We start from the raw sequence: 13,405 nt of genomic DNA on the forward strand, positions 1-13,405 counted from the left end.
TGTGTGTGTGTGTGTGTGTGTGTGTGTGTGTGTGTGTGTGTGTGACATTTTTGTGGCGTTGTTTAAAGGGAAATTTAATTTTTTTTATCAATTGTTTGGTTTTAAATCTCTTGATTTTTGCTAACACTTTTTCCGCTTTGTTTCTTTTTCATTGTCCAATTTAAATAACTATTGTTATGTACGTGTGTGTCTGTGTGCGCGCGCGTTTGTATTTTTACGCTTTATGGTGTGTGTATGTGTACATTATACGCGTCTGTGTAAGTTAGCCTTCATGTGTACATTTATATGTGCATCCGTGCGTATGCCTATTTGTGCACGTGTTAGCTGGTGTGTCTGTGCAAATGGGTGATTATCTGGATGTGTTTATGTGCAAGTAGACCCTTGGCAGTAACACAATAGTACCTTCCGCCTTGTTGTTTACCACTGTCTTCTTCCTAGAGGGCAAAAGTACCACCGACCGCCACTGATCGGATACCACTGTTAAATGCACTGGATATGAAATGAAGACGGTGTGGGTGTTCTATATACGAAGTGGATATTGAGGGATAAGGTAGTTTGGGGCATGACGAGTGGGTGGGTGGGTGGGTAGGCGGTTGGGGTTGGAGGGCATTGGGGGCGTGGGAGAGCGAGGGTGTCCGTGTGGGCGGCGGCGGCGGCAGCGGCGGCGGAGAAGCGGCGTGTAGAGGAATCGAGGAAGCGATGGGTGAGCGAAATTTGAATATTTGGTCGACAGATATGAAAATCCGCGTCTTGTGTCTGTCGGAGTTTTTCTTGTCTTCGCTTTTTTTTAACTTTTTTTAGGTTTTCGATGATCATGGTGCGATAGGTTAGATATTTTACGGAGAAATGGGGGGGAGGTTAGGGAGGGGGGGAAGAGGAAACGAGGGGATTGAGGGAGAGAGTTCGAGGAGAGAGAGAGAGAGAGAGAGAGAGAGAGAGAGAGAGAGAGAGAGAGAGAGAGAGAGAGAGAGAGAGAGAGAGAGAGAGAGAGAGAGTAAGAGAAAGAAAGAAAGAAAGAAAAAGACGGAAAGAAAGTAAGAGAAACAGAGAGAGCGAGAAAGTGAAAGAAGAGAAAAGAGACAAGAGAGAAATAAGGATAGAGAGACGGGATGAAGGAAATAAGAAATACATAAAAGATATATTTATATATTTAAGGTAGAAAGGGAAAGAGAATTTTAAGCTGTCGAATGAATAATTTTGGTAAGAAAAGAATTGGGGGGAGTGAAAAGAGAAACTTTTATTAATACCATTAGCGGTTAGGGAGCGGGTAAGCGAGGGTAGGCGAAACTAATGGAAGGGAAAATAAAGGAGAAAGAGGAGAGAAATGTTCATTCATAGAGACGATTAAGGCTTTAAAAAAAAAATAAAAAGACGTCCAGGGAATTGCAGGTTAATTTGTATTTATCGGTTTTATATTCTAGCTTGTCATCTCACTCTCCCCCTTCCCCCCCTCCCTTCTCCCTTTCCCTATCCTTCTCCCTCTCCCTCTTCCTCTCCCTCTCTCTCTCTCTCTCCGTCCCCTTCCTTTTTTCTCCCTCCCCCTTACTTCCCCTCTCCCTCTCCTCTCTCCCTCCCCCTCCCTTCACCCCCTCCCTCCACCTCCCTTCACCCCCTCCCTCCACCCCTTCTTCCCTCCCCTTCCCTCCACCCCTTCTTCCCTCCCCTTCCCTTCACCCCTTATTCCCTCCCCTTCCCTTCACCCCTTCTTCCCTCCCCTCCCCCCTACCCTCTCCCTCCCCCCTCCCACCCCATCACTCTGTGTATTCATATATGCGAAGCTCTATTAATGAATGCATATTTGAGGAATATTGGAGTATAACGCCAATCACAGTCCTTGTTATTATTCTCGAATCGGCGAACCAGTCACAGACAGCTGGACACGCGAGGACAAGGAAGAGCGGAAGGGGGGGGGAGGGGGGGAGGACAGGCTGTAGTGTAGGCCTATGCACATTGCAGGCTGCTGCTGTTGTTGTCAGAGCCTTTTTCGGGTTCTGTTCTTGGTGGCTCATTATTATCGTTGTTTTTAATTGGTATTATCATCATTAACACCATCATTGTCAGTGTTATCATCATCATCATCATCATCATCATCATCATCATCATCAATATCAATCAGTATCATTATCATTATCATCAGTCATCATTATCACTATCGTTGTCACAGTCTTTTCATTATCATTATGATTATTATTGCCGTCATGGTTATTATTAGTGTTATTGCATACATCGTATTTTATCTATCTATCTATCTATTGTTATTAATACTGTAGTTGTATCAGTGTTATTTTTAATTGAATCGATCGCTAACGAATATTATTTTTCTCTCTTTTCAGGTATGTATTCCAATAAAAAGAAAAAGAAAGAAAGAATTGTTAAAGAAGGGAGACAGTGTGAGTACCAGAAGACACTTGTATTTTCTTCGATAAATATCCGTTCTGTTGAAGAAAAAAAATGCATTTTTTCGTATTGCGTGTGACTGGGAGCGACGTATTGAAATCATTCTCTTTGCTTTTGATTTTCTCGTTATCTATCTTTTCATTTGTCATTTGTTATTGATTTTTTTTTTCTCCTCTTTTCTTTTCTTTATCTTCAAAGGCAGATCACTTTTCCACGCCCATGAGCTTATCTTCTGGTTATTTGCATAATGCTTTTATTTCATGTTAAGTTCTTGTTTTTCGATGCTTCAAGTCTTCGCTCCGGATTCCTTCATTTCTCTCTTCGGATATTCTTATTCTCTGTTTCTTCTCTAGCTATCTTCATTTCTTGTTTATTCATCGGATGTTCTCATTCGCCGGTCCTTCTCCAGATTTCCTCATTCCCCGTTTATTCGTATTTCCCCATTTCCCGCTTCCCGGAGTACATTAACTTCACATCTGTTAGCGGAGGCTTCTCTTCTCTTCCTCTCCTTCCCTCCTTTGTTAATTCTTTGCGTGACGATTTACCCAAAGGCCCACACCAGCAGGAGAGGCTTTGTTAACTATATGGCTGTGCTGTGTTCTCGGCCTGGCTGTGCTGGGTGTACAGGCTTCGGTCGGTAGTCTCTTTCTCCTTTTCTCTTTCTATTTTTCTTTTTCTCCTTTTCTCTTTCTCTCTTTTTCTCTTTCTTTTTCTCTTTCTTTTACTCTTTTCTTCTTCTCTTTTCTTTTTTCTGTCTGGCTCTGTCTGTCTCTCCCTCTCTCTCTCTCTCTCTCTCTGTTCTCTCTCTCTCTCTCTCTCTCTCTCTCTCTCTCTCTCTCTCTCTCTCTCTCTCTCTCTCTCTCTCTCTCTCTCTCTCTCACTCTTTCTCCTGTGATGGGTCACCTTTATCAAGGTTTTCTTAGAATGTGTCGGTTTTTGAACCATTTTTAACTCCGTTTCCTCCTTTTCCTTTTCGCATCGCAATTCCTACAACCCGCAGGACACCCCCCCCCTTCTCCCCCTTCCCCTTCCCCTTCCCCACTCCCCCCCCTTCCCCCTTCCCCACTCCCCCCCTCCCCCAATCCTGCCATTTCTGCAACCGGGAAACTTGCACAGGAGGGGAAAGGGAGGGGGAGGGAGGGTTTACATATATTCAATCCCGACATTTGCACAGTGGTTAGACCGTAATTTGCAAAGTTGATATGACCGTTTAATACGAATTCCATTAGAGCTTCATTACATCGCAATCAAAATCTGGGCCCCGCGTTCCAACAGGACCCATCTGTCAGCTATGTTTCCAGCGACGGAATCGATTCCCAGCCTGCCAGCTTGTGTGCGAGAGAGAGAGAGAGAGGGAGAGAGGGAGAGAGGGAGATAAAGAGGGAGTGATTGTCTTTTTCTCTTTCTCTCTCGGTGTTTCTGTCTTCCTGTCTCTGTCTGTCTGTCTGTCTGTCTGTCGGTCGGTCTCTCTTTCTCTTTCTCTTTCATTTCTCTCCCTCTGTCTCTCTCTCCCTCTCTCTTTCTCTCCCTCCCTCCCTCCCTCCCTCCCTCCCTCCCTCCCTCCCTCCCTCCCTCCTTTTGCCACAGAATGTAGTGTCTCAGAACTCCAGAAGGACTTGCTGGTTTGGCTTTTGGGTTTGGGAGAGCGGGGGGGGGGGTAAAGGGGGGCGCTTGTTAGAGGAGGGGAGGAAAGTAAGGAAAGAGGGGAAGTGGGGAATAAGGGAGGGGAAGGACGAGTAGGAGAATTACAGGCCTCGTTAGCTGGGGGGGGGGGGGACGAGAGGGGAGAGGAGGGGGGCAGTGGGGAGTAGGGGGTGAAGGAGGAGTGTAGGAGTGGGGTGAGGGGATAGTGTGGGAGTGGGGGATGAGGAGGGAGTTGGAGTAGGGGGTGAGGGGGGGAGTGGGATGAGGGAGGAGTGTGGGCGTAAGGGATAAGGGGTGAGAGGGGAGTGGGAGTGGAGTAGGGGATGAGAGGGAGTGTGGGAAGGGAGGGAGGGAGGGAGGGAGGGAGGGAGGGAGGGAAGGAGGGAGGGAGGGAGATTCCGAGGCTTGTGGGCTGGTCTGGGATAAGTTGTGGATTTCAAGGATGTCGAGGGCTGGATAGAGGGTTGAATGGGTATTCTAGATAGCGCGGCTGGATATTTCGAGGGATTGTTTCGATGGCGTGTGTGTGTGTGTGTGTGTGTGTGTGGAGGGTGGGGGGGAAGGTGGGGTAGAAAATGTAGTGTATGGAAAGGATATATACATATAAATATATATATATATATATATATATATATATATGTATATGTATGTATACATTTGTTGTTGTTGTTGTTGTTGATTGAAGACGTTGTATTTAATGTGTCCCTCCATATTTGAAATTCCTCCATATCTAAAAGAAGAAAAAAAAAAAATGGCGCCACCTTTTTTCTTTTCTTTTTTTTCTTTTTTTCAATCTTCTTCCTTCTTCCTATTGCAACATCTATGTCTGCTTTCTTCGGTACCCCTTTCACTCGCTTTCCTTTTCCCTATCTTATTTTTTCCCCTTCATTTCTCTCTCTCTCTTCCACGCGCTTTCCCCTCTTTTGCCATACATCGCTTTCTCACCTCTTTCGTCTCCGTGCACATCTTCTTCCCCTCGGTCTCCCCTTTGTCTAGTCTCCGTCCCTCCCCCCTCTCTTTTCCCCTTTTCCTTTCCCTCACTCTTCTCTTTTCCTTCCTCGTTCTCTCCCTTCTCCTTGCCCACCCTCTCTCTCTTTTCCTTCCCATTCTCTCTCTCTCTCTCTCTCTTTTCCTCCCCCTCTCTCTCCGTTTTCTTCACCTCTCTCTCATCCTTTTCCGCCCTTCCCTCTCCCTGTCTCCCTCTTCCCCACTTCCTCCCTCCGCCCTGTCTCTGTCCCTGCCCTTCCCTGCCTCCCATCTGTATCAACATCCTCAACCTTTTGCTATCATTGTGAACTTCCCTCCACGCGCGCACGCACTCTGGCTCCCTCCCTTCAGATTTCTTCATCTCCATTTGTTTCTCGCTCGACTCCCTCTCGCACCTCGCCTCGCAGAGCTCTTTGCTTTGTGCTGGATATATTCGCTTTTTGTACTGCTCTTTCCTTCTCTGTCTGTCTGTCTGTCTGTCTGTCTGTCTGTCTGTCTGTCTCACTCTCTCTCTCTCTCTCTCTCTCCTCTCTCTCTCTCTCTCTCTCTCTCTCTCTCTCTCTCTCTCTCTCTCTCTCTCTCTCTCTCTCTCTTTCTCTCTTTATTTCCATTTTTTTCTTTTTCTTTTACGTTTTCACTGTATATTCTCTAGTGTGTGTGTGTGTGTATGTGTGCGTGTGCGTGTGTGCGTGTGTAAGCGAGCGAGCGAGCGAACGAGCATAACAGCCACACACTCACTCAATCACTCACTCTCGCTCGCTCTCTATTCGTCCCTCTGTGTGCTTCCAATATTTCAGCATTTGCCTGCCACAGAATCCCATCTGGTCTCGCGACTCTGTATTGAAACGAGTCCCAGAGTCTGTCACCTAGACCTAATATGGTGGGAGTCTTGGAGGGTCGCGTCTGGGTGTATGGAAGGGGAAAGAGAGTGAGTGAGTGAGTGAGTGAGTGAGTGAGTGAGTGAGTGAGTGAGTGAGTGAGTGAGTGAGTGAGAGAGTGAGAGAGTGAGAGAGTGAGAGAGTGAGAGAGTGAGAGAGTGAGAGAGAGAGAGAGAGAGAGAGAGAGAGAGAGAGAGAGAGAGAGAGAGAGAGAGAGAGAGAGAGAGAGAGAGAGAAAGAGAAAGAGAAAGAGAAAGAGAAAGAGAAAGAAAGCAGACGAGGTGACAAAGGAAGAGAAAACGAGAGAGAGGATGAAAAACAGGGGTGCAGTAAGGGAAGAAAAGACAAAGACACACCAGAGAGAGAAGAAAGACAAGAGAAATAGAAGAAAAGAGAAAACCCACGAACTGAGGAAGAGCAACAAAGGTGACTGGTGCGTCGGGGTCATCATCGCCTCGCGGACGGGGCCAAGAAGGACGCATAGTTCAGGGCGTATTTTCCGATAGAGGAGGGGGGGGGGTCCTTGGGGTAAACGGAGAGGAGGGAAGAGATTTGGTTTGACTTAGGGGAAGGGAGAACTTAGGGGAGGAGAGAACTTAGGGGGAGACAGAACGTAGGGGAAGAAAGAACTTAGTGGAAGAGAGAACTTAGGGGAAGAGACAACTTAGGGGAAAGAGAGAACTTAGGGAAAGAGAGACCTTAGGGCGGCCGATAAGGGTAGGTTTAGGGAAGGTTGAGGGAGAAAATCCTGGTGGATACTGTCGCTATGGCCTCGTATGGGAAGAAGAATAGGGAAGGGAGAGAGAGAAGGAATAATGGAGAGGAAGGTAGGCGAGGGATTGGAAAGAAAGGTGGAAATTGAGAGATGAGATTATTAAAAAAAAAAAAAAAATGAAATAAATAAAAAATAGATAATTAAAAGTGGGGAGAGAGAGAGAGAGAGAGAGAGAGAGAGAGAGAGAGAGAGAGAGAGAGAGAGAGAGAGAGAGAGAGAGAGAGAGAGAGAGAGAGAGAAAGAGAGAGAGAGAAAGAACGAAGGGGGGGAGGTAGAAAGAAGGGAGAAACAGACAGACAGGCGGAGACAGAGAGGGGAAGTAGAAGGAGAAAGAGAGAAAGAGAAAGAGAAAGAGAGAGAGAGAGAGAGAGAGAGAGAGAGAGAGAGAGAGAGAGAGAGAGAGAGAGAGAGAGAGAGAGAGAGAGTGCGCGATAGGGCAGGCCAGCAGGAAATTGGTGTCGGTAGCTTGTGTGTGGACGAGAGAGGAAGAAGCCAGGTCGAGTGTACGTCAGAAGTGGGGGGGGAGGGGGAGGGGGGTGCACAGGAGGTATTGGTGGCTATGGCAGCGTTGGGGAAAGGGAGAGGGGGGGAAGGGGCAAGATGTGGAGTATGAAGCCAATTAGAGAGAGAGAGGGAGAGAGAGAGAAAGGAGAGGGAGGGAAGGAGAGAGAGAGGAACAATTTTGGAAATATCAGGGTTATTTATTCACTATTCAGAGAGAGAGAGAGAGAGAGAGAGAGAGAGAGAGAGAGAGAGAGAGAGAGAGAGAGAGAGAGAGAGAGAGAGAGAGAGAGAGAGAGAGAGAGACGGCGCAGAAGGACGAGCAATGCAGCCAAACTCGACTTTCCCGACGAGGAACAAACAGGTACTTGAGAAGACTAGGCTTCCTAAGGGAATGACTTGCGACTTTTCCCCCTTCTTGGCGGAAAGGGGGGGTTAGGGGGTTGGGGGATGGGGAGGGGAGGGGAGTAGGAGGAGGTTGGGGGAAGGTGAAGAGGGTTGGGGAAGTGGGGTAGGAGAGAGGGAGAGGGGGAGGGGGAGAGGGAGAGAGGGAGAGAGGGGAAGTGGGGTAGGAGAGGGAGAGAGTGGGGAGAGGGAGAGGGAAAGAGGGAGAAGGAGAGAGGAAGAGGGAGTTTGCTGGACCTGGAAAATCATGGGAGACGTCTGAGGTCGTCAGTCCGGCTTGTTGTAGGTGATGTCAGAGCCGTGATGTCAGAGCCGTCGACGCAATATTACACCTGCTTCTAGTGTATGTTTGGGGGATATTCGCCGAACTTACGAGGCATTTGCGTGCGTAGAGGGCGAGCGCGGGCGGAGGCGGGGCGGAATTGTCAATAGAAGGTGCACATATATATATGTATACACGCTTACGTACATACGCGTACACGTGCGGAGGGAGGAAGGGAAGGGAGAGAGGGAGAGAGGGAGTTGAGGGAGTTGCATAAATAAAAAATAAAGAGAGAAAAAAGAAAGAAACAAAGACAGAGAGACCGAGAGAGAAAGAAAGAAAGAGAGAGAAAAAGAATAGACAGAAAGAGACAAAAGGTGACAGAAGAAAACACAGAGAAAGAAATACACGAGCGCCTTCCAAAAACTCTTCATGAAAAAGACTCGAAAAAGTCGTTTTATTGCAGCTTCGTTATTTTATATGACATATATCTCCTCCCCCGGTGATTTAACTCCCCGTTCCCCCCCTTTCCCCCCTCCCCCCTCCCCACCCTGAAGGTCAAAACTATAAAGGTCTTGACCTGATTAGTATGGGGAATAAGTATCTGTTATTGCTTTATTGATGACCTTGCTCGCGGCGATATGGGCCGGTTGAAAGGTCGGCCGGTTGAGGCACAAAAGTAAGGTGTGTTTGTGTGTGTGTGTGGGGGGGGGTGGGGGTTGAGGTCAAAAGGTCAGGAAAGGTCAGTTAAGGGAAAGTGCAGGGATAAACACGAAGGAGTGTGGGAAGAGGGGGATGTGATGGGAACAGCATGGAAAGAGGAGAGAAAAGAGAGAAAGAGAAATATAAGAGGGAATATAAAAAGAGGGATGGGTGGTCGGAAACAGCGAGCGATATGGACCCTTTTTTTCCCTCTCTCTCTCTCTTCCCGTATTTATGGATTATGTGGCACGAATGGGAGATGACGAGGAGGGAAAGAGGGATGACTAAGTGATATTCTGGTTATCGTTATGACTTTTGTCTCTCTCTTCCGAATTGGGTACAAGAAGGAGACGAGACGGAAAGGAGGGAGAGAGAGAGAGAGAGAGAGGCACAGAGGAAGGAGAGAGAGAGATGAGAAGAGTAAGCAGAGAAAGAGACGAAGAGGAAGGAGAGAAAGAAACGAAGAGGAAAGAGAAAAGGGAGAAGAGGAAGGGGAGAGAGAGAGAGAGAGAGAGAGAAGAGGAAGGAGAAAGAGAGAGAAAAGGGAGAAGAGGAAGGAGAGAGATAGAGAGACGAGAAGAGGAAAGAGAAATAGAGACGAAGAATGAAGAGAAAGAGAGAAAGAGCTATTTCATTATGACACTATATTTTTTTGTAATGAGGTTCGTTAATTAATTTGATTACGGCTTTTATTGTTCTAGTTATGATTTTGAGTGCATTAATTCCGACGTGTATATTAGTATCATGATTGGTACCTCAGTTTATTATATATTCATTATTATTGATTTTACTCAATACATATACATTTTTTTTTTATCATCATGACTTACATAATTTCATACAACAATAAACTCACTCGTGAAAGTAACCAAATAATATACGAGAAAAATAGACTATAAACATTAATATAAATGTAAATACGAATATAGACATGAAACAAAAATATATAGATGAATGTGATTTTAGAAAGATATCCATAGTTAGAGGCATGAGAGGAATGGATGGGGGGATGGGAAAGGGGGAGGGAGGGGAAAGGAAAGGGGAGGAGGGGAAGGGGAAAGGGGAGGGGAAAGGGGAGGAGGGGAGGGGAAAGGGGAATAGGGGAGGGGAGGGGAAGGGAAAGGGGAAGTGGGGAGGAGAGGAGGGGAGGGGAAAGGGGAAGAGGGGAAGGGAAAGGGGGAGTAGGGGAGGGGAAAAGGGAGTAGGGGAGGGGAAAAGGGGGGGAGGGGGAGTATCAACGGACGGAGATACATTATACTTAACAAACATTTGTGCTGACTCATCTCCCTTTTCGGGAACTAATATTATTGGTTGTGTAAGGCCTAACTTTATCGGCCATTTTTTATTGCTTTTATTGACTAAGTCGACTGGACTGTTTAGCTTATTTTGTCGTTGTCTTCGTCTTTCTTTCTTTTTTCATAGTTTTTTTTCCGATTTTCTTTTTCGAAGTGATGGTAATGAGATTTATTTTTTTCGTTTGGTACTCGGTAGATAAATGTTTTCCGAGAAGATTCTCAGAAATCTTGATCTTGTAAAAAAGGCCGAGTGATTAATTGAGATAATTGTTTGAGAGGGAAGAGGAGGAAGAAGGAGAGAGAGAGAGAGAGAGAGAGAGAGAGAGAGAGAGAGAGAGAGAGAGGAGAGAGAGAGAGAGAGAGAGAGAGATAGAGAGAGAGAGAGAGAGAATCAGCAAATCGAGAAGTAGGGTCTTCGGTTTTGGAAAAAAGGGGAGTTTCTCATTACTGCCCAAAGTCTCTTCAGAAATCCAAAGAGAATAAAAGTGTAGCTCTTTTTTTCTTTCTTTTTTTTTCTTTCTCTTTTTTTTTCTTTTAACTCGGGGCCAAGACAACGCCACGAGGGTCTCATAGGTCACGAGAACCGGGTCGAGAGCGGGGCCAATGTGACCCCTACGGTCGGAGGCGTGAAGGTCGCTTTTCGCATCGACCCGGAGGCGGCCGCGTGTGCCTCTCGGATTGGGCCTGATCCGTTTTCTTTCATCATCGGTGATTGGAAGGGATATTGTAATGTCCGTTAACGCGAAAGGCGAACTTAATGTCGTTGGGGCTTATCTTCTGGACAACGGCGCTTTTGAATCTCGTGTGCGCTGGGGGCGGAGCGGTCTGCTTGTTTGTTTGCTTGTTTGTTTGTTTGCTGGTTGTCTTTTCCCTGTCTTTCTTCTCTCTCTTTCTGTCCTCATCTGTCCTTTTTGTCTCTTTTCCTCCCCTATCTTTCCCCCTCCCCCCCTTCCCCCCCCCCCCCACTCTCTCTTTCTCTTTCTTTTCCTCCTCTTTCTCTCTCTCTCTCCTCTCTCCTTTCTCTCTCCTCTCTCTCTCTCTCCTCTTCCTCTCTCTCCTCTCTCTCCTCTCTCTCTCCTCTCCTCCTCTCTCTCTCCCTCTCCTCTCTCTGGGCCTAGACGGGATTTGCTCACGTGTTAATTGGTTTTCTGTAATCAACGTTTCTTCTCTCTCCTGTTTTTTTATTTTTGTTGTGTAGCGTTCGACATCCGATTTTTCTGAGAGAGTAAAGATTTTCTGCTGATGTGTTGTTTATTGAATTCCCTTGTTTTGCCCTTTTTTCTCTCTCTCTCTCTTCTTCTTCTTCTAAGCTGCCGCTAAAAGATTACATCGGAGTCTGAAAAGTAACTCAAGAAAGATAATGATGTTAGCAAAGTTTATATAAGTGGGATTAAAAAGGAGAAAAAAAAAAAAAAGAAAAAAAAAAGAAAAAGAAAAACGCACCCAGTTTCCAAACTGAAGGGAAACTCAACTATTTTATACGACTTTTCGCAACGTCTCCGAGATTCACTTTCTCTATCTCAGGATCGCTTTATGTACACAAGTTCCAATACCTCCTGAGACGTGTGACCCTTCCCCCCACCCCCCTCCCCCCCTTCCCCCCTTCCCAAACCCCATTGATGCTGTGTGGGGGGAGAGGAAGGAGGAAGGGGTGTGAGAAGAGGCGATATTTATATTAAATCGCGTAATCGGAGAATAATGACGGTATCTGGCTTTTTTTTTTTTTTTTTTTGGGGGGGGGGGGGCATTTTTGAAAGTTATTCTCCGCGCGCGTCGAACGGGGGGCGGATTCGGATTCCTTTTGGTAATAGATAAGTAGAGTGTGAAGAGCCCTAATGGAAGATTTAGGTCATGTCCGATTGCATACGAAATTGAAGCCATGATTTAGGCCAGTGGACGAAATTCAGGGCCCCGTTGGCAAGCCCGCAGTCTCCGTTTTCTGTGAAGTAAGGCTGAATCAGCGCGACTTGTCCCTAACCTATCGATATGTGGAAAATAATGTTATCATAGAAAATGGGGCTTTATAGGAGGTACGCTATGATACTGAGATAAAACTCCCGGGCTGGGCATCTTGAGGGGGCCATGGTCCGGGCCCGAAAATGTGGACGTGATATATAAAATACGAGGGAGAGGGAGAGGGAGAAGGGCAAAGAGGGAGGGAGATAGGGAGAGAAATAGAGAAGGAGAAGGGCAGAGAGAGAGGTGGAGGGAGAAGGGCAGAGAGAGGTAGAGGGAGAAAGGCAGGAAGAGAGAGAGAGAGAGAGAGAGAGAGAGAGAGAGAGAGAGAGAGAGAGAGAGAGAAGAGAGAGAGAGAGAGAGAGAGAGAGGAGAGAGGAGAGTGAGAGTGCCGGGAACAAAGGAACTCTTAAGGGGGGGGCTGAGTGTGTTTGAAAGATGCGGAGAAAGGATGCAAGACAAGGGTGATGGAGCGTGGAGGCGAAGGCGAGACTTACAGTACAGTGAAGATGAAGACCGACTTCAATGGTCCCCGTTGGAAGTGCAGACGAAGGAAGAAGGAGGAGGAGGAGGAAGTGGTGGAAAGAGGAGGGGGAAAGAGGAAGAAGAAGTGGTGGAAAGAGGAGGAGGAAGTGGTGAAAAGAGGAGGGGTAAGAGGAGGGGGAGGGGGAAAGGGAAGAATGGGAGGGAGAGGAAAGGGGGAGGGGAGGAGTAGGAGGAGAAGGATGTGGGGGAGGAAGAGGAGGGGGAAAGGGAAGGGGAAGTAGTAGGGGAAGGGAAGGGAAGGGAAGAGAATGAGGAGAGGCGAAAGGAATAGTAAGAGATGGGCAAGGAGAAGAGGAAGGAATTAGAAGAAGAAGAAGAAGGACGAGGTGGAGAATCAGTATTCCAATTACCAAGATCATGGCTTTGTTCCGCGACTCTACGGTCTGCGTACGCCATTTTTCACAACAAAATCGCAAGATTAAGAAACCTCGTTAGTGCACTACCCGAATTTAAGATGCAATTTTTGAATATAATGTCATGGCCATATAGCAAATATACCAAAGCTTGCCAGCGCTTGTACAGTTAGCCGGCGAGGTAAATAAACGACATGAAGTAAATTAAACAAATTCTGAAGGCGAATTTGATTGCTTGTGGAATGCAACTAGTGGTTGATATGGCCGTCATGTTTTTTTTTCTTTCCCTCTCTCTCTCTCTCTCTCCCCTTCTCTACTCTCGTATTCTCTCCTCTCTCCTCTTCTCTTCTCTTCTCTTCTCTTCTCTTCTCTTCTCTTCTCTTTTTTCTCTCCTCCCCTTTTTCTCCTCCCCTTTTCTCTCCTCTCCTCTTCTCTCCTCTCCTCTCCTATCCTCTCCTCTCCTCTCCTCCCCCCCCCTTCTCTCTCTCTCTCACTCTCACTCTCACTCTCACTCTCACTCTCACTCTCACTCTCACTCTCACTCTCTCTCTCTCTCTCTCTCTCTCTCTCTCTCTCTCTCTCTCTCTCTCTCTCTCTCTCTCTCTCTCTCTCTCTCTCCCTCTCTCCTTATCAATCTCTCTCCCTCTCACTGTCTCTCTCGAAGCTTTGCTTCTTTTCGTGTTGGGATTTCGGTCTGTTTGAAT

The sequence above is a fragment of the Penaeus chinensis genome, chromosome 2, assembly GCF_019202785.1.
Source record: "Penaeus chinensis breed Huanghai No. 1 chromosome 2, ASM1920278v2, whole genome shotgun sequence".
Classification (NCBI taxonomy): Eukaryota; Metazoa; Arthropoda; class Malacostraca; order Decapoda; family Penaeidae; genus Penaeus; species Penaeus chinensis.